Source organism: Notolepis coatsorum (assembly GCF_963971535.1).
Source record: "Notolepis coatsorum genome assembly, chromosome: 1".
Taxonomy (NCBI): Eukaryota; Metazoa; Chordata; class Actinopteri; order Aulopiformes; family Paralepididae; genus Notolepis; species Notolepis coatsorum.
Genome location: NC_140165.1, coordinates 13,822,533 through 13,847,271, shown reverse-complemented (window position 1 = coordinate 13,847,271; position 24,739 = coordinate 13,822,533).

Sequence of the window (24,739 nt, the reverse complement as noted above, 5' to 3'; positions counted from 1 at the left end):
TCATCATAACATGACATACAGGTAGACAGTACTGTTACATTTAGACATTTATGAGTCATAAATTATGACATACCAGAGTCTAAAAAGAGAGTATACATTTGAGGGGGAAGAAACTGTACATTGGAGGAGGTGGAGGGGGTGGATTAGGTGGGGGGGGGTAGGTGCACGGTGGGGGGAAACTGTACATTAGAGGTGGTGGGGGTTGGGTAGGCGGGGTGGGGGAACTGTGCATTGGAGGGGGTTGGGTTAGGACATTTACAGGGGCCAGTTTCGAATTGCAGTCTCCCGTGTGCTCTTTGAGAGCGGTTTTGAAAGTGGGTAGTGATTCGCATTCCTTTACAGCTGTGGGTAGGGCGTTCCACATTGTTGTGGCATATAGAGGGGAGGCCGAAGGTCTCTAGAGGCTTCCGTTAATGAAATGATTGATCTGGTTTTACAGAGTATATGTTATTGTAATATGAACTACATAATATACTATAATAACACATTTCCGTTTGTTGGCAACGGTTTTTGGGTCATATCTTTATGAAAATGAATGTGTTGATAAGATAAAAACTACCTACGTTTGTGAAAAGGGGCGTTGCTGCGGAACCAATCAAAACGCGTTACAACGTCAGGTGACTTGATTTCTCCCAATGACATTCTTCAAGCCCTGGAACCAGGAAGTAAATATTTCTACTCGTCTGTTGACAACACTGGATAGCTCTGCATTCGGTAAGCTCTCAATTCATTACTATTACTATTGAAATGCATTTTTACTTAACTTTACAGCATTATTCAAACGTGATAGGAAGTTATGAGTCATCAGCAGTTTATATGCAGTCCGTTTTGACGTCCGATTACACATTGGAAAATGTTGTAGCCAGCTCACAAAGACTAACGTTACGTTAGCATTTTAACTTTCTCAGATAGCAATCTAACATTACGTTAGTGTAAATCAAACAACTCTAACCCAATACTAATAATAGTAACTTGTTTCACATTCTTGCTGTGTGTTACACTATGGTAATAGCGGTCTGTGTTGTTGCCTGTGACGTTAGAAATTTGACGTTGTCACAACCGTTACATATGTACAAAATATACTGTCTCATAAATATACTCTTCCAATATAACAATTAACAATAGTTTGATATTGGATGGTCCCTGTGCTGTTGTTTACTGTCTATCTGTATGTCATGTATGTAATATGTTATGATGAATTGAAAATAGGGGACCCTGATGTAAACAAGATGAAAGTCTTTCTCTGGTCTGCATCCCATTAACAATTGTGTGTATTGAGCTGTACTGTACTGTACCCATTCTGCAATCTGTTAATAACGTTTTCAATCAATCAATCAATCAATCAATCAACATTTATAACACAATAACAAGTGTGAAAATAACATGTTATTTATTTTAACAGTAACATGTATTACAAAAACATATTCCCTGTTGTCCCAAATTACTGCTCCTTAATGATAATGATTCTTTAGCTTTAAGTATTGTTCAGAGACGATTTTGGCTGGCAGGAAGTACTGCTGAAAAAAAAATTGGCGCTTTGATGGCAAGCTCCACATTCTCTGCCCTTTAATCACTGGAAACAGTTATTAGCTGATGTTGTAACAATGGAGCTTTCTACAGCTAGATTAAATGGTGCAAACTATCAAACAATAGATAGCTGGAACCAACAATGTGCATTGTATGCCTGTACCTGTGCCTATCTTCCAAAAAAGAAATAAAATATATGAAAAAAGAAGAAAAAAACTCCAGTGAAAACTTAGGATACAGTGTTCTGACAGTCCAAACACAGACACATGTCTGTACATGGTAGGTTGTTTGATTTGCATGTGCATCGCCCCTTCATGCATTGTGTTTTTTTGCAGGAGCAGTATACAAGTTCCAGGATTGCGACTGGGGCTGGAGGAAGTGACATCCAGTCAATCTCGAAGAAATCTCTGGACTGCTGATCACCACATGGGAACTGTATTGAGAGGCATGAGCACAGTGAAGCAATAGTCGGGTGTCTGCTTCCTCCTGTATTGAGAACAGTGTTTGTAGTGGTAACACCTCCACCCCTGTGCCACTGCTGTTGACTCTGATGACATGGCACTCAGACCCATGTCCAACTATCAACGTGATGTCTTGCATTACCTCTTTGCTGGATTTTGACCATGTCTCAAATAGAAATTGCTGTAGGTTTTCTTTGTTTTCGCCACAAGCTAAGAACTTGGACCATTGTTTTGGTGTTTTCTGGTCAGCTGAATATATTGTAGTCAGCTGACATCCTCTTGCTGCTCGTCGGTTTCTCTCTGCGTTCTTTATGCTCAGTGTTTTGTACGTGTCGGGGACAAAATGCACCACTTTGGATTTACTTGCTTTGGCTGGGTTGATGAGGTTCAATAGTACGCTGTTTGCAAATCTTCCAAATGTATCCTGAGGTTTCATTGCCTGTATCAGAGCCATTGCATCACACACCCAGGTTGAGCCATCAGGGACTTCAACTGTGGCGGGTGGATTTACTGATCCCTCGAGAAAGTGCATTAACTTGGCTTTATCAGTTTTCACCATAGAGCCATCCATGTTCGCTATGGCTGCAGGGAAGGGTCCCAGACTGTAGACTAACATTTCCCTGATGTCAATCTTCCTGACTGTTCCCACCACTATAAGCCTGGCGAAGAGGTCTCGGTCTGCTTTCAGGGCCATCTCCTTGCCTCTCACCTTGGTAACACTTGATGTTGCTGTGTCCTTGAAGGTTTTGAGTTTCATCTTTTTTACAGGAGCATGGAAGTCCACCTCATCTGTTAGGAGACGTTGTTTAAAGAAATCGCCAAATGCCTTCTCACTGTACTAGTTACACATTACACACATACAAATGACAATAACACTATGTAACAACCATCAAATGCACTCACAGCACACACATCCACACGCACACACTCACTTTAAACAAACAACTCACTGCAGCACCCACTTTAGAACACCTAAACACACTTTATATTTATTGGCAAATAATTTGCACTACAACCCATACCTCATTACACCTTACTGTAAATTGTACCTCATCCCATTTCTGCATTGTACTGTATAGTATATTGTATTGTAACTCAGTTACTTTTCTACTCTGCATTGTACATTGTATGTATATATTGAACACTTGTCTACGTACTTGACTTCTATTTTATACTTATCTATTTTTATCTAGCACAATCTCTGGAGCAAAACAGAAAGAAGCATTTTATATAAAAGTATTCTGTACTTCTGTATGACAACTAATAAAGAAACTTGAACATCAAAAAATCAACATTCTGTTCTCTATGCCAGGCTAGATCTGACCTTGACTCATGTTACAGGATTAATACACACTTTATACACAAATTGCATATAGCATTCTCTTTGGTAGCATTCATTCTGTGTTTATTGTGTCATACTGGGGAATAATATTAATATTATTATGTCCTATTGGGGACATAATTTTAAATTCTGAGCAATTCAATCGGTTTTTTTATAGAGCGGACGTCTGACATTGATTGAAAACGGTTAACAGATTGCAGAATGGGTACAATACAGTACAGCTCAATACACACAATTGTTAAGGGGATGCAGACCAGAGAGAGACTTTCGTGAGAGACCAACAAAGTGAGGTATGTAATACATTTCGAATCAAATTGTGGTCGGTTAGATCTAACGTTAATATCACGTTATCCATCTAATGGATAGCAAGCTCACCTGACGTCGGTATGGCTTGCGAAATACAATCTTATAGTAAGAAACAAAACACAAGTTGAACATAGTTTTGAACGTTTTATTACAATAGTATTTAGGTCGGACCGTCGGATAGATCTAAGTTAATATCACGTTAACCATCTAAAGCTCATCTGTGACGTCGTTATGGTTAATACAGTGCGAAATACAATCTTATATAGTAACAAAACAATACACAAATTGAACATAGTTTTGAACGTTTTATTACAATAGTATTTACTGTCTCATGTTGTGTATAATCAGCTAGCGTTCCAGTCAGATCCATTCTCCGTTGTTCTTGTTGACAATTTTGGGGTCCCGAAATCCCGTTTCTGTATCCTGATTGGTTTATCAGCTAGAGGTGTCCAAAGATATGCATGAGCAAACATTTAATTTAAATGTAAGATTACGAACACCGATGACCAACAGACGGCTGGCCAACAAACGTATTTTGACTCAACATAATAACTAGATATCACACACAAAGAATTGTGTAGTCTGCCAACATGGATCAATCAAGTTCACTTTAGACAGACTCGGCCTCCCATCTAATAGTTGCGAAACGTGTTTAGTACCTGGAAGCCCCGCCCAGACATTGGGCTCTGCCAATAGGGTCCAGCTGCAGCCCTGGAGATTGTTCCAGATTGAGCAACTTCCGCCCGGTCCCACGACATTTCTCCCGGGACAGGACAATGTGCGCTGATTGGCGGAAAGTACGGAAGTATCTCGAAGTACGTCTGACGTTGAACGTCAAAATGAACGCATGAAATAAACTAAAATGTTAAAACCCATTTAGACTGTTTCTCATTCCTGTACTGTTGTTTATACTCTTTGATTGACTGATTGATTGAAAACTTTATTAACAGATTGCAGAATGGGTACAGTACAGTACAGCTCAATACATACAATTGTTAAGGGGATGCAGACCAGAGAAAGACTTTCGTCTTGTTTACATCAGGGTCCCCCATTTTCAATTCATATTGACATTTATGACATACATCAAGTCAAGTCAAGTCAAGAGTTTTAATTGTCACGGCATACAGGTATACAATGAAATGCGGGTGGTCTTGCCCGCAACGATGTGCAATACAGTGGTACATATAATAGAATCAAAAGAAGAAAACAACATTGTGCAGTAACAGGTAGCAGGTAACATGGAGTGACAAAAAATGTCTCTGTATCTGTACATAGTTATTTACAGAGCATGTGGGACATGCTAGTTAGCTTTGGTAGTGCAATACACTGTTCCTGTTATTCTAATTTAAAGTGTCCTTTCCTTTGGCCATAAGTGTGCGTGTGTGCGACATGAGTGTGTGCCCGCTCATGTTAAAGTGTTAAGTGGCTGCTCGTGTGTGAGCGTGCACAGTGTGCGTGTCGTGTGTGTGTTCATGTGTGCTTGTGTGTGGACAGTTCAATGTTCTGAGCACTCAATGTTCATTGTTCATGGCTCTGATGGCCTGGGGGAAGAAGCTGAGCCTAAGCCGCTCTGTCCTAGTAGCTGGGGTTCGCAGGCGTCTGCCTGACCTCAGCAGCTGAAACAGGCTGTTATTGGGGTGGTGAGGGTCTTTCATTATCCTGCAGGCTCTGGATTTGCACCTCTTGTTGTATAGAACCTGCAGGGGGGGTAGTGCAATACCCGTGGTACGCTCGGCTGAGCGCACCACTCTCTGTAGGGCCTTCTTGTCCTGTGCCGTGCTGTTTCCATACCAGGCAGTGATGTTTCCGGTCAGGATGCTCTCTACAGCTCCTGAGTAGAAGGACTGGAGTATCTTCCCCGATACTATGAACTTCCTTAACTGTCTCAGGTGGTAGAGACGCTGTTTCGCCTTCTTTACTACTGTTTCTATGTGTGTTGACCATGTCAGGTCCTCTGAGATGTGGACCCCCAGGTACTTGAAGCTGCTGTCCACGGTAGCCCCGTTTATCATCAGTGGTGTGTGTGTCTCCTGCTGTCCTCTCCTATAATCCACGATCAGCTCCTTGGTTTTGCCAATGTTCAGGAGCAGGCTGTTGTCCTGGCACCAGCGTTCCAGTACCTCAACCTCCTCCCGGTAGGCCTTCTCGTCGTTGTCCGAGATCAGCCCCACCACCACCGTGTCATCTGCGAACTTCACTATGGAGTTGGAGCTGAACTTGGCCACACAGTCGTGTGTGTAGAGTGAGTACAGCAGGGGGCTCAGAACACAGCCCTGGGGGGACCCGATGCTCAGGGTGATGGTGTTGGAGGTCTGACCCCCCACCCTGACCGCCTGGGGTCTTTCGCTCAGAAAGTCCAGTACCCAGGCGCTCAGGGCGGAGCTCAGACCTAGCTCGATCAGCTTGTCCACCAGTCTGGTGGGGACTATGGTGTTGAACGCTGAGCTGTAGTCAATGAACAACAGTCTCACATAGCCCCCCTTCTGACGGTCAAGGTGCGAGAGGGTGCTGTCTATCTGTACATGACATACAGATAGACAGTACTGCTACATCTATACATTTATGACATACCAGATTTGCAAATACAGTACTGTTTGTGATACAGAGAGTCCAGAAGAAAAAGTATATACATTTGACGTAGATCTATTTGCAGAGCCAGATGAGATGAGGCAACCTGTGCGATTGGCTCTTGACAACTAATTTTGCACGTACTGTATACAGTATGTGTGTATGCGCGCACTGCGGGAGCCGGGAGGTGGCCAGAAGCGCGCAACTAGCCAACTACTATTATTACTACTATATTAGTAGTAATAATCCGGGGGATCCGCTCTATACAATGCAGACCCACGGCTCTCGTATTATAATGAGCCCGCGAGGCGTGTTATTATTAGAGTTAATAATATTGTATATTGTTTACAGACGTCATTCGAGATAAGTCAGACTTACTTCGAGATACTTCCGTACTTTCCGCCAATCAGCGCACATTGTCCTGTCCCGGGAGAAATGTCGTGGGACCGGGCGGAAGTTGCTCAATCTGGAACAATCTCCAGGGCTGCAGCTGGAGGCTACTCGGCTCTGCGGCTCTGCAGATTTACCCTGTTGACAGTACGTTGCTCAGTCCCCGCCCCAGCGGAAATTACGTCAAGGCCCGCACCCTTTCTGTAGCGTCACCTCGTTTTATGTTGCTAGTGGGCTAATGCTAATAATAACCTCTAATTCTCTGAAAATATCTAGAATAGTTCGTGTAAAGAACGGACTAACGACAGCTGCTGAAGAGATACGTGAACTATTTTAATGGACCAAGGAGCAGTATGCACCATACCAGAGATTGATCGCCACCGTAACCTCTGCTGAAAGTTATCATGTTTGAAAGTGAGATGAAGAAACACAAAGCAGGTTTGTTAAATCAGAACTTTTGGACATTATTCTTACACCATTTATCAATAGGGATATGCTCCCGTTTGAGATTACGTTATTTCACAGTTTCATACCGTTATTAATCCAACAGCTAGACCAGCATTGCTAACTAAGAATAAGACGTTCGGTAGTATTTTCTTTTTTTTCCTTCTTCAAAATACAGTTTCTACAAACTACACAAATGTCCAATGAAAACTTTTTTTTTTTTTTTTTTTTTTTTTTTTTTAACACGTGAAACAGTGACTTGTTTTATCATTATACAGCACGAGTACAGTACAACGAAAATAAGTTTGGCATCTAATCAGAGTGCAAATGTGACTGTGAAATAGTAATAGTACAGGTGATTAAACTGGGTATAGAATATATAAATTAGTACTACTGAGTAATAGTGCTAATCAGATGTATAGAGTTGTAGTATTAATATAGTGATACAGGTATAAAGACACTATGGTAGTAAGTCATACTGGCCAGCAGTGTAACTAGTAAGAGTAGGTAAGGGATATGTACAGATAGCCTAGTTACTAGTATCTAAAGATATGTAAACATGATTATATGCAGGTATGTACAGACAGATGTGTATATATATATATATATACAGCATTATTGCTATCATACAGGACAGGTATATGGTTTATTAGCAGTTGTATAATTAGGTATATTCAGACGGATATGGATATATATGCAGTAAATATAAATATGTAACGGTTGTGACATCGTCACCTTAAAGGGGTTATGCACTGCTATTCCTAGCACTATTTGGGCAACTTTACACACTTCCTGTGAGTCTATGTAACACATCTGTAATTTTTATTCCAAAAATAATCATTGTTTTATATTTCTAATCTTGTACTCAAAACCAGCATTTTTCAGCCTCATGAAAGCAGGCTATTATTGGCTTGGCTCCACCCATACTAGCAGAATGCTTTGAGTGACAGCCACCCACCAAATAGCTCCGCCCATCTCCCCGTCAGAGATTAGGTTTCAGGTTACATACAAATATGGTATGTCATAAATATAGAGATGTAGCAGTACTGTCTATCTATATATATATAATATGTTACCATGAATTGAAATTGGGGGACCCTGATGTAAACAAGACGAAAGTCTTTCTCTGGTCTCCATCATAGCAGTACTGAGCAGTACTGTAGCAATACAAATATGGTATGTCATAAATATAGAGATGTAGCAGTACTGTCTATCTATATATATGTTACCACTATTTGTAAAAGCCACAACCACGTTACCATATTTGTAATAATGTAAATCATTGTGTCGTTGTACATATTGTGTATACACCGTTAGAAGCTAACATAGCTTAGCTTGGTAGCTATTGTGCTAACAACATATCCCGACGTCCGGCTCGCTGGCCGGCATGCACGCCCGACACAAAATGGTTCTCTCCTCTCTGTACACCCCCGTCCCCACGGGTACCCTGCCGGGGAGCCCATGGACGCGACAACGGCGGCAGCCGTAGGGTGCTCGAGCCCGCCGTAACGCTAGTGGTACACAATAGCTATGAGCTAACTAACGCTACGGCCGCCGCTGTTGTCGCGTCCACAAGCTCCCCGGCAGGACACCCGCGAGAACGGGGGCACACAAGGAGGAGAGAACCACCCCAAATCGAGCACTCATGCCGGCCGACAAGCCGGACACCGCGGTTGTTGTTAGCACAATAGTAGCCCACTGTGATGCACCGAGTGGGCCACCATTGATCAACATGCAGCGATGTGTAGCTTGCATGATGCGTGTGCAGTGCTTTGCCACACAGGTCTGAGAAGAGGACCTGCACATGATAGCAACCGGGAGCGTCGCGGAGCATTCAGCCTGCTGGCTACCTAGATCCACTTCAACCAGCCGAGCGTCGGGAGCTCCAGCAGCTTGTCGATGTGCTAATAGCCTGGAGCCAGCTACCGTTAGCTTGCAGAGGCTCCAGCACACCGACAAGCTGTGTAGCCAGCTACCGTTAGCTTGCAGAGGCTATTAGCACACCGACAAGCTGTGTAGCCAGCAGGCTGAATGCTCCGCGACGCTGGTTGAAGTGGATCTAGGTAGCCAGCAGGGTGAATGCTCAACGACGCTCCCGGTTGCTAACGCCGGCCCCGGCTGGTGCTAAGTAGCTAGCGATCGCTCCCGGAGTCCCGAGAGCTAACGCCGGTCTGTCTGTCGAAGACCGAGGGAACCGCATCAGGCTTCAGCTGATTAGTGATCTTCTGGACAAACCTTCCACCCTGCAGGTAGCAAGAATGGAGGCGGGCATTACTAAAACCACAGAGCCAATCACATCACCGTGCGCTATAAACAGCGCCCTGTGACGTGCACCAGGTCGTCAAATCAACATGACCTGATTTACTAGAGGCAAAGAGGGGATGGGCTGTAGCTGAGGAATTCGCCAATATAGTATTTAGGCCCAAAAACACATTGATACGAACTCCTATTACTATAATACAATGCTAGAGACTGAAAAATGACATTTATAATGCATAGCACCTTTAAACTTCGATGCCCAGAGGGAGTTTTGAACCCGGGTCTCCCACGCCGCGGGCAGCAGCACAGACCGCTATACCAAGAAGTGAACTCACTGCTTTGTAACGTGTCTATGTGTCTTTTGAGGATGAGAGAGAGTTTAACCCATAGCACCGCTACTCACCCCAGTCACTTCACAACATCTGAAGTCCTTCGTGACTGCACTTCGCGGTACCATCCGTTACATATACATGCTATCATACAGAGTTATATGAGTGGACTATGAGGTAGGTAGTTATGATTACAGAGTAGGGCAGTTGTAGACAGTGAAAGCAGTAGTTATTTATAAATTGAGTATAGGCAACATAGTTCAAAATATGTACAGTGTATGGGTAACAGAGCCTAGGTATAGGCAATGGATTTCAGAGTTGATATGGTATGGGTGGGGGGGGGGGGGGGCTGTCATTGTGGTACAGAGTTCAGGGAGATGACGGCTCAGGGAAATAAGCTGTTCCTGAATCTGCGTGTCTTGGAGCGCAGGTTCCTGTAGTGCCTCACATGATCATTCATTAATTCATTGTAATGTGTTGGTTGTGTGGGAGAAATGTTCCCGGATCAATCAATGTAGACAGTCAGGTAGGCTTGAACAAACATGGGTTTAATACACCAAAATAGGTTCAGGTAAATCAAAGAGAGTTACGGCTGGATGACTCAGAGTGGACACTGGCCGGGTGTATCCAAACTGAGCTCTAGATCGATGATATTGGTTACATTATGGAGAAGTGAGAGGTGTGTCCATTGTCTTGGGGTAGTTGGTAGTTGGACTGGAAAGGTGAGTGGTTGGTCTGTTCTGTAGGGGGGTTTCGGGTCCATGAAGGGGGGGGGGGGGGGTGATATGTTTTGGGGTGGTTTGTCTGGAATGTTGTGTGGTTTGTTCTGCTCCGTGGGGGGTGGGCTTGGGGTGGCAGGGGTTGAAGGTTAGACAGGTTTAGACAGAACTTGGATATTGGGGGACAATGGGCTGTCTGTCAGGGCTGGGGTAATTACAATTTGGGGTGGCGGGGGAGATTCAGTTATTCCACAGTTGGTTGGTTTCTTTGGCTAATATTACAGGCGGGCTGTCTTAAATGCTTCGAAGCTTCGAACGTTCGATTCGATGGCACAAGCTTCGAACATTAAAAAAAAATCGAAGTTTAAAAAAAAAAAAAAAAAGGATTAATTTTTTTTTTCAAAAAAATCTAACCGTGACTAACCTTACTGTCATGCACTTGTCCTAATAAACTAACCTACACTGTAACACGCAACACTTTGTTGAACATTGTTACTCAGCTGATAGAGTTGTACCCTTCTTGCTGTCTTGTCGTACAGAACTTGTAAGTCGCTTTGGATAAAAGCGTCAGCTAAATGTGTGTGTGTGTGTGTGTGTGTGTGTGTGTGTGTGTGTGTGTGTGTGTGTGTGTGTGTGTGTGTGTGTGTGTGTGTGTGTGTGTGTGTGTGTGTGTGTGTGTGTGTGTGTGTGTGTGTGTGTGTGTGTGTGTGTGTGTGTGTGTGTGTGTGTGTGTGTGTGTGTGTGTGTGTGTGTGTGTGTGTGTGTGTGTGTGTGTGTGTGTGTGTGTGTGTGTGTGTGTGTGTGTGTGTGTGTGTGTGTGTGTGTGTGTGTGTGTGTGTGTGTGTGTGTGTGTGTGTGCGTGCGCACCTTGTAGAATTCCACACATAAGAAAGAAAGATACTGGGATGAATAAACAAAATAGGAAATAAAATGTAGAAATGCATGCAATACATAAATAAATATGAATCTCCATATATGAAATATAACATTTAGATAAGGTGCTACTGAGATGTTTTGGTGAGTTCTTTGTTATTTTGTGGAAGTTGCCCTTCTTAAAAATGTATGAACATTCACTGATAATTGGTCTGTAGTGGAGTCTACAAGGTCTACATTGCCGGACCATGTAGAATCCGGACCTTGTAGACTGACATAATTCTGTGCATAGTTTAGTCTACACAGGCCATATTTCAAATAATCAAAATCTTACTTCATTCATCTTAAACATTCTTGATTTGGGGGATTGGTAGTTCCCATGAAATCTGAAGTTGTTCAAACGACAACAGCGATCCACCTTGAATTAAATCACACAGCCGAGTGAAACCTTGTTGGATGCGTCAGTCACGAAAGGGGCTACTTAATTAATTAATCCAACCCACTTTATTTATAGAGCACATTTAAAAACAACAACGTTTACGAAAGTGCTGTACAAGTCCCACAACATAAGATAAAAAAAAATATATACAAATTTTTTTTTTTCTCGAAGCTTCGAATTAAAATCGAAGCTCGGCCCCGAAGCTTCGATTGCCAAAAAAAGCTTCGAAGGTCAGCCCTAGCCATTGCTAATTATATAAAATTGACTAGTTCTAATAATACCTACTTGGGTTCAGAGCCCATAGGCGGGGTGGGGCAAACTTTACATTGGAGGGGGTTGGGTTTGGACATTTACAGGGGCCAGTTTCGAATTGCAGTCTTCCGTAGGTACTCTTTGATAGTGGTTTTGAAAGTGGGTAGTGATTCACATTCCTTTACAGCTGTAGAGCGTTCCACATTGATGTGGCATAATTGCTAAACATGTTTAGTCCCTTGTTTGAGCCGAATCTAGGTTTAACATGATTTGTGGAGCTCCCTCTGGTGTTGTGGTTGTGGTATTCAGTGACTTTTGGGAAGTATTTTGACATGTACATTAGGGGTGGGACAATACATCGATCCAGATCGATATATCGATCTATTATCAATAATCAAATAGGATCGATGCAACGTAAAAAGATCGATTCATATTGCGATACTCTTATTTTGAAAATCCCCGCGAGTCATATCCGCCGGCGCCCAGTATTGTGAAACTCTGTGTAGACATTACAGCAGTGTTTGCGTCTGCTGTAAAGCACTCAGAGCGTCTATTTTGCGAGCCGATATAAGTCTGTGCAGTTTTTTCCCCGCAACGGGTCAAATGCATATAACAGGCGTTGCATTGTCGCCATTCCTTTATGCCAACGTCGCGTTAAATATCTAAATGAACGTCGCGTTGGCTGCTTAAAAGCTAAGCAGCTAACCGTGAGAGAGAACAGGAGAGGAGAGAGGGGACTTGGAAGGAGGAGGGGTGGGGGACTGTGTGTGTGTGTGTCTGTATGTGTCTGTATGTGTCTGTATGTGTCTGTGTGTGTGTGTTAAAGCTCAATATATAAAAACAAAAGTGAACAGGAGGTCTATTTGTATTAAAAACAATAGATTGTTTTCATTTAAATGTCTGGAAGAGCTCAAAAATAAATACATCAATTGATATTTCCGTAGCCTTTTTTTAGTTGATCTAAATGTGACTGATTGTGTTAAATGGGCACATAATATCGCCTCATATCGATCACAGGCACCTGAATTGAATCGTATCATATCGTATCGTGGCAGACTTTGTGATATCGGCAAATATCGTATCGTTGTCCAAAGAATCGATATCGTATCATATCGTGATGAAACTGGTGATTCCCACCCCTAATGTACATGGGTACCACTACTACCTTAGTGGTGTAGTGTATCTTGTAGACCAGGCCCATTGCAAGTTGCTGTACTCTGTCGTCTACTCTAAGGCTGGAGTTACACCTAGGCTGTTTTTCGTTTAGTTTTTCAGGTGAGTTTCGCAGCCGAGTTTCGCAGCCGAGTTAGACATTCGTTTTGCACCTTGAGCGCTTTCGTTTTGTCAGAACAAGGCTTGGTCAGACCACAACGGATCTCGTCTCGAATTCAGCACTGAGCATGCACGGGGAGGTAGTTACTCTCCCTCGTCCCCGCTGGCGTCCACACTCGGCTGTGAGAGAATTGTTGAATAGATACACAAATGTTCTAGAATGTTTGATTATGATATCATACTGTGACATCACAAATGTTTTCGGGCATTCATAACATTATTTCGCGCGATTGTACATTGTAACGTTAACACAGCGCACCCTAACTGCTTGTGTATTCTAGCAGTGTTTTAGAGGTTATTTTGTACAGTACCTTTATCTGCACTGAAACATAAATTTCTACAGTACATGCAGTTGTTGGTAGATAACCGTGATTATGTTTATTTATTTATCTATCTCTCTGTGAGCAAAACCTATTAATATTTAGGGATGGGAATTGATAGGATTTTATCGATACGATTCCATTATCGATTCTGCTTATCGATTCGATTCTTTATCGATTCCCTTATCGATACCTGATCAATTTGTGATTTAAATAAATAAATTGGAAATGCAACAGAACTACATTTACATTTACATTTAGTCATTTAGCTGACGCTTTTATTCAAAGCGACTTACAAGTTCTGTACGACAAGCCATCAGGAAGGGCACAACTCTATCAGCTGAGCAACAATGTTCATCAAAGTGTTCAGTGCTACAGTGTAGGTTAGTTTATTAGGACAAGTGCATGACAGTACGGTTAGTTAGGGTTAGATATATATTTTTTTATTCAGATAATGGTTGAAGAAGTGCGTCTTTAGTCGACAGCGAAAGATTGGACGTGATTCGGCTGTCCTAACTGGGGTGGGTAGTTCATTCCACCATTGTGGGGCAAGGACTGAGAATAGGCGACTTCTCTTTGATGACCCTCCCGGAGCTTGGATAGGAGTAGGTCTGAGGCGGCCAGAAGATGCAGAGCGTAGGGGTCTAAGCTGGTTAGAATAACAACATGCAACTTGACATTTCTGATTGTCATTTATTGTTGAGCCCCCATGTCAGAAAAATAAAAAACTGTAAAAAATAAAACATTAACTATAGCCTACACTTAAATAAAATAATGTATTTGAGATTCTCTTAAAATGTATTTTTTTTTTATTCTTAAACTAATTTAATCTATTGAATAACAGGTCGTTATTCCTCTGACTTCTGTCTCACACACACACGCACGCACGCACGCACGCACGCACACACACACACACACACACACACACACACACACACACACACACACACACACACACACACACACACACACACACACACACACACACACACACACACACACACACACACACACACACACACACACACACACTTACATTTAGTCATTTAGCTGACGCTTTTATCCAAAGCGACTTACAAGTTCTGTACGACAAGACAGCAAGAAGGGTACAACTCTATCAGCTGAGTAACAATGTTCATCAAAGTGTTGCGTGTTACAGTGTAGGTTAGTTTATTAGGACAAGTGCATGACAGTAAGGTTAGTCACGGTTAGATTTTTTTTATTTTTTTTTTATTTTTTTTATATAAAATCATTTCAGATAATGGTTGAAGAAGTGAGTCTTTAGTCGACGGCGAAAGATTGGACGGGATTCGGCTGTCCTAACTGGGATGGGTAGTACACACACACACACACACACACACACACACACACACACACACACACACACACACACACACACACACACACACACACACACACACACACACACACACACACACACACACACACACACACACACACACACACACACACACACACACACACACACACACACACACACACACACACACACACACACACACACACACACACACACACACACACACACACACACACACACACACACACACACACACACACACACACACACACACACACACACACACACACACACACACACACACACACACACACACACACACACACACACACACACACACACACACACACACACACACACACACACACACACACACACACACACACACACACACACACACACACACACACACACACACACACACACACACACACACACACACACACACACACACACACACACACACACACACACACACACACACACACACACACACACACACACACACACACACACACACACACACACACACACAATTCGAAGTAAAAAAAATGTGAATTTTATTTTTGAAAAACAAAATTAATTTTTTTTTTCAAAAAAAATTTTGAGCTTGAGCTTGATTAAATAGCGTTAGCTCACGTTAGCTCCGCGGCTAATTTTAGCTCACCCTGAACTAAATCAATGACTAGGTTCTAAAGCATTCAAGTAGTTTTCACTGCACATAGAAGTAGCCAAACAGCGGGAGCATTTCGGGAGCATATTACCAAAACCCAGGCAATTTCGAGCCCTTAAGGAATCAAATAGAGTCTGCCATGGCTACATGCTAACGTTATTGCGCAACTGTAGGAAAAACCTGGCAGCGATAAGGGAATCGAAAGTCACGGGAGCCACTCGTTCCAGGCATCGGCCAATTAGGAACGGTTTTCGATTCCCATCCCTATTAATATTACATATGTGTTGGCGGAATCGCGTCAATGTTTGTTATGAATAAAACGCCCGAAAGTTACAAAGTAGCCTACAGTTGACAGCTGGGCTGTGTTAATGTTACAATGTACAGTCCCGCGAAATAATGTTATGAATGCGCGTTATGGCATTGCTCGAGGCAGGAGAGATGGGGCATGGGGGGCTCTGCTGCTCGGTGCTGCTCCAGACAGACAGACAGACAGCCCAGACTGGAGAGATACACGGTGCTGCGCGCGGGCTGCTCGCGCGGTGCTCGGTGCTGCTCCCGCGGGCTCGAGACAGACAGACGGGAGGGATATACACGGTGCTGCGTGCGGGCTGTAGGTTACACTGCAGTCTGACAGTCAACTGCGCACGGACGTTGGTGAGGGCACGCAGATGGTATCTACTGCGCATGGGCGTTTTCGCAACAACGGCTCCGTGCAAATTACACGACTGTTGTCGGCGAGTTTTGGCGCTACTCAAAAACGGAAAACACAATTTAGCGTTTTCAGTAGGGCCACAGCGTATCCGCCAAAATCCGCCAAAAAACGCATTTCTGTGTAAAAGGGACAGCAAACGTATTAAAAAAACGACCACAAAAACACTAGTCTAACCATGGCCTAAGCCATCCTAGGTTGTCAAAGTGGGCAGGGGTGAGGTGGGTTCTAGGGGTAAGGTCAAACAATAGTCTGACCAGTTTGTTTTGTGATGTTTGTAATTTAGTTTTTAGCGCCTTTGAGGTGCTTTGGTACCATGAGGTGCAAGCATAGTCGTAGTACCCTTGAATGAGTGCTCCTGCCAGAGTCTCTTCAGGGTATTCTTGTTTACCAGAGAGGAGATCTGGTACAATAATCTAGTTCGTTGGTTGACTTTTTTGATTACATTGGTTGCCATTTTGTCACAGGAAAGATTTGCCTCTAGGATGGAACCCAGGTATGTAATTTCATCTTTCCTTGTGACAATATTGTCACCCACTGTAACTGAGAAGCCGTCGGTCTTGCTGAGTTTGTTATTTGAACCGAAGAGAATGGACTCTGTTTTACCCAGGTGTAATTAGGGCTGGGCGATAAAATGATAACGATAATTATCGCGATAAATTATTTCCTCGAAATAAACATGAAACGTGGTCGCAAAGTTTCGATATATCGATTTTCCAAGCTTGGATATGAGCACACGCACTAACAACCAATCAGTGAAGGAGATGGCCGAGAGCGAAGGAGACCCGTGGTGCACCTCTGGGTAGAGAGGTAGGACTCTAGTAGTAAACAAGGCTGGCTAGGATAACTAGCTTGCACGGCGCTGTTTTATATATTTACGTGCCGAGTATGTGTGTGGCGTGAATTCTGAGGCCATGTTTATAGTGTGGGGTATACAGTGGACGTCGTTTCAATATATTGTGGCGGAAGAGAGTATTTTAGTGTCATATTTATTACATTGTCATGAGATACTCCGCTTGTCGGCTAACTGCTAACGTGCGCGGACTGATGACGACATCAACTCGACTCGAGACATTCGCTTAGAAACAACAGGCTGGCTAGGATAACTAGCTTGCACGGCGCTGTTTTATATATTTACGTGCCGAGTGTGTGGCGTGAATTCTAAGGCCACGTTTATAGTAGTGTGGGGTATACAGTGGACGTTGTTTCAATATATTGTGGCGGAAGAGAGTATTTTAGTGTCATATTTATTACATTGTCATGAGATACTCCGCTTGTCGGCTAACTGCTAACGTGCGCGGACTGATGACGACATCAACTCGACTCGAGACATTCGCAGCAGCATAAGAAGTTAATTAAACTTGACAGACATTATATCGACGATAATTATCGATATCGAATTATATGAAAATAATTTTATAATTTTATCCCGATAACGTTTTTGGTCATATCGCCCAGCCCTAGGTGTAATGATAATTTATCAGCGAGCCAGGTGCAGATTCTGCCTAGTTCCGAGCTGAGGCCATCATAGCTAACGTTACACTAACTGGTAGACCCTCCTGTATATTATTGCCAGTCCCTGGTCAAATACAGTCTGTGAATAAACCCATGGAGAAATCTTTAGGTCCAGAGATTGAAGATGTTGTTGTTAACATCTCTAACATGTCTGTTTAGGTCTCCTGATGCTTGAGGTGAAAAACATCATTCTGCCCTCAGATTTCCTTTAGGAAAATGTTGGGATGGCCTACTCTGGTTGAAAGGCATTTATCATTGGTATTTGTTTATTTTAAAGCCCTTATTGGTAAGCTTCCCCTTTACATCACAACACTGTTGGAAATTATACACGTTCAAATTACTGGCTGGTTCTTAGGGTTCCTTGAGTTTGCTCTGAACTAGGAAGAACTGGTTTTTACTTTGATGCTTCCAACACCTGGAATGCCCTCCAACTTACTCAAGTTTAAAAGTATGATCTCTGACTACTGTATATTGACTTGTAACTGATTATTGTTTATTTGTTGTGCCTATATGTATGTATATACTGATAACTGTATCTTGTCATTATTGTAAAACATAAAAAAAAAATTATAATAAAGTTTTAACCTTTATTTAACCAGGAAGTACCATTGAGATACGAGATCTCTTTTGCAAGGGAGACCTGGCCAAGATAACAGCAATACAATGATGGTGACCTCAGTGTCTCACGAGTTGAAATAAAGGTTTGAAATGAAATGATCAATGCCTTGGACAGAAAGCAGCTCTGTGCTGCCCTGTTTGTTGATGTGTTCAAGGCGTTTGATTCTGCTGATTGAGCTGCTGTTGGGCAGACTCAATGATGTCGGTATGTGTGACAAGGCTAGAGAGTGATTCAGGAATGAAGGTTATTCTATAACCCTAGTTATATGATTACTGGCAAAGTGTCTTGCTCCGCCTATTGGACTATGCACGTGCCTATTGCGCACGCTGAAAAAACTTTTCATACACCTTACATCTACCTAGCCACGCCAACTTCCGTAGTATATAACCAGTTGTAGTGGTCATGCTCACCCTTCCGAGCCCAAATCTCACACAAAAAACGGGCTGGGCCGCCTCTGGGCTGAAAAGAAAGACGCTTTGCCAGACAGTAATCATATAACTAGGGTTATAGAATAACCTTTGTTATATTTCATACTGGCTTCGTGTCTTGCTCCGCCTATTGGACTAATGGGCGATGAGCAAGTGCGTAGCCCGGATAAATCTACCCCCTGAGGTCCCTTCAAGACCATCGAAAGCGGTGAGGGTCCTAGCAACACACTCATCCTAATGAGGAGCATAAGGATAGAACGCGTAACAGGGCGCAGCTCCCTAAAACGCACAAAATGTGAGTAAACCGTGCGTAAAACCACAGTCTACACATCATCACACATCCCAGCCATTTACAATAACAGCGGGATGACAATGAGGTCCCAGCACTAAGGAGTCAGGACCGCATGAGAGACGGAGCTCTCCAGTCCTGTCCATCAGATAGAACCTGACCCGGGGAGGACCACCGCAGCCGCAGCACAAATGTCCTCCACTGAGACACCTCGAAGAGCCTGCCACACCACGAGTGGAATGTGCTCCGATACCTGCGGGGGGAACCTGTTCAGCCAAGGTGTAAGAAAGGGCGATGCTGCCCTTGCACAACCAATGCGACAGGCGTTTTTTTGACAGCGCCTTACCTTTGTTAGGGCCACCGTGACAAACAAACAGTTGACTGGTAGCCCTGAGGTCCCATGTGCGCTCAAGACATATTACAAGCACACAAATATAGGACACAACAGGTGAAAGCTCCTTCCCACCTCACCTGCGTGAGGGGGAGGGTGGAAAGCCTTTAGCACAATGTCCCTGGAGCGATAAGAGCAACAGATATTCTTTGGCACAAAGGCTGGATTGGGCCTCAGAGTAACACTGCTATTAGCCCCCATATAGACATGCACTCTGGTTGAACTGAAAAAGCGCATAGCTCACCCACACGTTTAGCGGAGGTGACGGCCAGGAGAAACGCAGTCTTAAAAAACTGCGCACACTTGAGTGTAGGGATGGGAATTGATAAGATTTTATCGATACGATTCCATGATCGATTCTGCTTATCGATCCGATTCTTTATCGATTTCCTTATCGATCCCTGATAAATAAATAAATTGGAAATGCAACAGAACTAAACTGTTTAGAATAACAATATGCAACTTGACATTTCTGATTGTCATTTATTGTTGAGCCCCCATGTCAGAAAAATACAAAAACTGTAAAAAAAATTTAACTACCGTATGTACACTTAAATAAAATAATGTATTTGAGATTCTCTTAAACTAATTTATTTATTTTTTTGAATTTTTTTATTCTTAAACTAATTTAATCTATTGAATAACGACCTGTTGAATGCAACTACAGTTCAATATCTTAAACTAATTTAATCTATTGAACTGTAGTTGCATTGAACAGGTCATTATTCCTGACTCAGGTATAACCAGCGCGCACACACACACACACACACACACACACACACACAGACGGCTCCCTCCCTGGAGTCCCCGCTCGCCCCCACCCTACCTGAGCCCAGTCAGCTGTTATCTCTCTCTGTTGCGTGATTGGTGTGTCTGCTGTATCAGCTTGGTTAGCTAACGGTAGCTAGCTTTAGCTCCGCGGCTAATCTTAGGTTACCCTGAATTAAATCAATGACTAGGTTCTAAAACATTGGAGTAGTTTTCACTGCACATAGAAGCAGTCAAACAGTGGGAGCATTTCGGGAGCATATGACCAAAACGGAGGCAATTTCGAGCCCTTAAGGAATCAAATAGTCTGCTCTATGGCTTCATGCTAACGTTATGCGCAACTGTAGGAAACACCTGGCAGCGATAAGAGGAATCGATAGTCATGGAGGCATGCGATTCCAGGAATCGACAATTAGGAACCGGCTCCCAACGGGAACCGGTTTTCAATTCCCATCCCTACTCGAGTGGTTCAAAAGGGGCACCCAAAATTCTAACAAAGACTAATTGGAGGTCCCAGCTTGGAGACAAATTACGTTTAATAGGCTTGAGACGCAGTGCGCCCAGCTAAAACGTATCACAAGAGGGCGGCTAAACAGCCGCTTGCTCTCAAAGCCTCTATGACATGAAGATTTTGATTTGATTTGATAGCTGGATTTGAAGGTGTATGCTATGGAAGTCCCCTGCGGCTCCACTTTGTTGAAATGTACATACTAGGGCTATAGGATAACCACCGGTTAATTTGCAATTTTGTATTGGTTTGTCATGACAAACCAATTACATAATCTAACATATGTGTAAGAAACTAACATATTCCAGTTAACGGTATCTTTTTTTTAATGATTCGTTACGGCGAAATCAATACTTCCATTTGTATAAATTACGTTAACTCGAGGATGGTAGAGGCAGAACTAGGCAAACGCGATTGGCGCAGAGAGACACGTCAGTGGCCAATCAGATTGCGGAACCCGAACGCGGAACTGCAACTCCGTTGGTAAAAGACTACACGCGGTCGGGCTGGGCGAATTGCAACATGATCATATTGCACTCGCGTAACCATATGTGGTAAAAGTCGCAAAGCAGTCATGCGCTTAGCTGGCGCTGACCTGCTAAGAACTGTAGATAAGAGGTCCCGGTCCCTCCCGCCATGTGCTATGGAGATAGCCGCACCCAAGGGCGACCCGACAGAAAAGGGGGGTTAGAACCTGGGGAAACACCACACGTCACATCAGCCTCAGAGAGGAGATGACGCTGGTCCCCATATGAGCTAAGTCCGCAAACAGAAGACTGGGGATCACTAGCTCTGCGGCCCAACACAGTGTAATTGTTACTCAGAATATCCTGAAACTGTGATGGCATCATCAGCATCTATATTACAGGCACTCCCGCACTCTACAGCCACTGTTAGGACTTGAAGTCTGGGCCAGGGGGATGCGTCTCTAATACCTCGACTGGCCAGGAGGAGGCTGGGAAGACCCACAGCATGCAACACCACGTAGGGTCGCACTGGGGTCTACCGCTGGCGAGCATATTCAGGGAGCCTGATTCGCTCCGCCATAGTGCTTCACGTTAAGAGTTTTTGCAATTAAGACAAACTTAACTTAAGCCCAGCAAGAGAAGGTTTGACCTTACCCAAACTGATAGCCTTATGTAAATAATAAATGTACCCTAGGCTCTTTGGGACCCGGGGAAGTGATGTGAAAATTGCAATGTATATTATCACTTCCATAACAACAGATGTAGACTTCACAGGTCGTTGGGGTCTCTAGGCTATGTCTGATTAGACAAGAGCCACTATGACTCAACTCAAGAGGGAGGGGTCACCACCAGATATCTCCCCGTTGTTGTGCGTTCATTTGCTCTTAGTCAGTCTGTCACATGGCAAATTGCCGACCTGACAAGGACCGACCGAACGCACCATCAGCCCCGGTCCGTGTGAGGACCTGGGAGGCCAGCTGACATTGCACCGGAGAGAAGAACGGGCCGTTCACTATCTTTTGACATTGGTAGGGTGGCCAGACAGTCTCAAGGGAAAAACAGAGCCCCTAGTACTAACGATAGATGAAATGGCGAATAGACACAGCAGAATGACGGCGCGAGTCTCTCTGAGGGAGGACATGCACATCATGTTTACACAAGCACACATCTGGGGTCCGTCTGTGTTTCGGGCACACTCTTAAGCTTAAGAATAAAAGTATTCTTATTTTAATGAATGGGTAATGCCGTTCGGTCGAATGGACTTAATCAACTTTATTGCCAAATATGATTTTTATATTTAGTCAAAAAGGAAACATTACTCACACATTTGTATCGTCAGCCACAAACCTTCCTTCACCTGTGTGTGAAACATCGTGGCTAGGGTCATCGTCCCCCCCCGAGGCTACAGCCTACACTGTGTTAAGTGCAGTGTAGCCCCGGAGGCCCGGGCAAGGGTCTCGGCATCTCGGAGATCCAAGACAGCATTGCCCACCACCCCCTTTGATAAATACAAGGTATCACTGGATGCACCTCTTCTCTCTGATAGAACACGTCCAGCGGCGGAGTTTGGCTTTATCCGCCGACCCGCCACTTCACGCGCCTGTTTACCTATAGGTATTTGTATTTATTGGTTTAACATACAGAGGCAGTGCATATTAAGGAACATTTTACAGTAAATATGCCAGTTTAGCCAGGTTGGCTCATTTTCTCTGGGGCAGGTGACATGAGCACTACAATAATTAAGACATAGTACAATAATTAAAACACAGTAGGAATCAGGGCGGTTAGGTGGTCGAGCGGAGATTGCGTTCGTCACCAGCCCCGGAGCTGTGAGCTTGGTTCGCCTGTTCGAATCCAGCTCACAGCTCCGGGGTTGTCACCAGCTTGGCTGGCCGTCTGCACTGATACAATTGGCTGTATCAGAGGGTGGGAGAAGCTGGCGGGGTGGGTCCGGGTCGTTGTAAACAGCGACTCCTACAGTTCGGTCGGGGCGCCTGCTAAGCGCGGATTGGACGTGAGGGGGATAGTGTGGTCCTCCCACACGCTACGCCCTCTCAATGAGAATCCGCGCTGCCAGGTGAAAAGAAGCGGTGATTGGCTGGACGTGTGTCGGAGGAAGCACGTGGTAGCCTCCACTCTCCCAAATGATCTGACTGTGGGGGGTAAAGCGCAGCGACCAGGAAGGGACTGGGAATTGGCATACGACTAACATTGGGATGGGAGAAAATCGGAGGAAAATGGAGGGGGAAAAAGACCAAAAAAAAAAAAAAAAAAAAAAAACACAGTAGGAATCAGTAGGTTACAAGCCCGTTGATAAATCACATGACAATACACTAAAATACATTAAATACATCACAACGCCTCAGTTAAAATGGTCGCACACTGTTCCGGGTGTGGTAAAAGCTTCTGATAAGAGCGGGCAAAAGACAGGCGAGTGCCTTATCAAAGTGCGCCCACCGGTCTAAAGCCCCCAGACCCAGCCTCACACCTGCGCCATTTTAAGGACAGGTAGGGCTCTGACGTTTTAATTTTTAGTTAACATTTGACACAATCTCATGGTGACATGGAGCGCAACAGTAAGAAGCATTTTGTACAAAAGTATTCTGTACTTCTGTATGACAACTATTAAAGAAACTTGAACAAATGCACAGTAGCGCCTGATCAGGGCGTGTATTCACCCTAGAGCTCAATATCACAGGATGTCACAGAATCACAGAAATAATTTACCGGACCCCTTCCGCCAGGGATACATGTTGTGCGGTCGGGGTAGTTAGCCCTGACACGCCACACCAGAATGTACGTCGGGGTGGTTAGCCCTGACACGCCACACAGAACGTACGTTTCGGGGTCCTTCATCTCTATTTATTTCCATAGAGGAGGACACCCAGGGAAATGCACCCCTTTTTGTCTGAAAATGGCGCCACGGTCACGGCTTTAAGCCTCCAGAGACCCGTAGAGACTGGTTCTTAAAGGAACACTCCAACATTTTGGGAAATTAGCTTATTTGCCATCTACCCTGGAGTTAGACAAGAAGATGCATACCTTTTTCTTCTCTGTGCATGCAGTAGGAGTAGGAAGACGTTGGGAACTAGGCTAATGGAGGAACCTACTTCCAGTGACTGACGCTAAGCTAGGCTAACGGTGCACGTCTTCCTACTCCTACTGCATGCACAGAGAAGAAAAAAGGTATGTATCTTCTTGTCTAACTCCAGGGTAGATGGCAAATAAGCTAATTTACCAAAATGTTGGAGTTTTCCTTTAATGCCAAGAAAAACTAATTATTTTGCAGAGCTCGCTCTCAGATCTCATAATGATGGCATTCATACCTTGGAAGGGGACTCAATTGAAACAGTATCGTCCTACATGTACTTGGGTATTTGGGTGGATGCCAGCCTTTCCTTCAGAGTGCATATTGAGAACCTAGTAGTGTTGTCACGATACTGGGATTTCGACTTCGATTCGATACCTTGAAAAGTATCGATACTTCGAT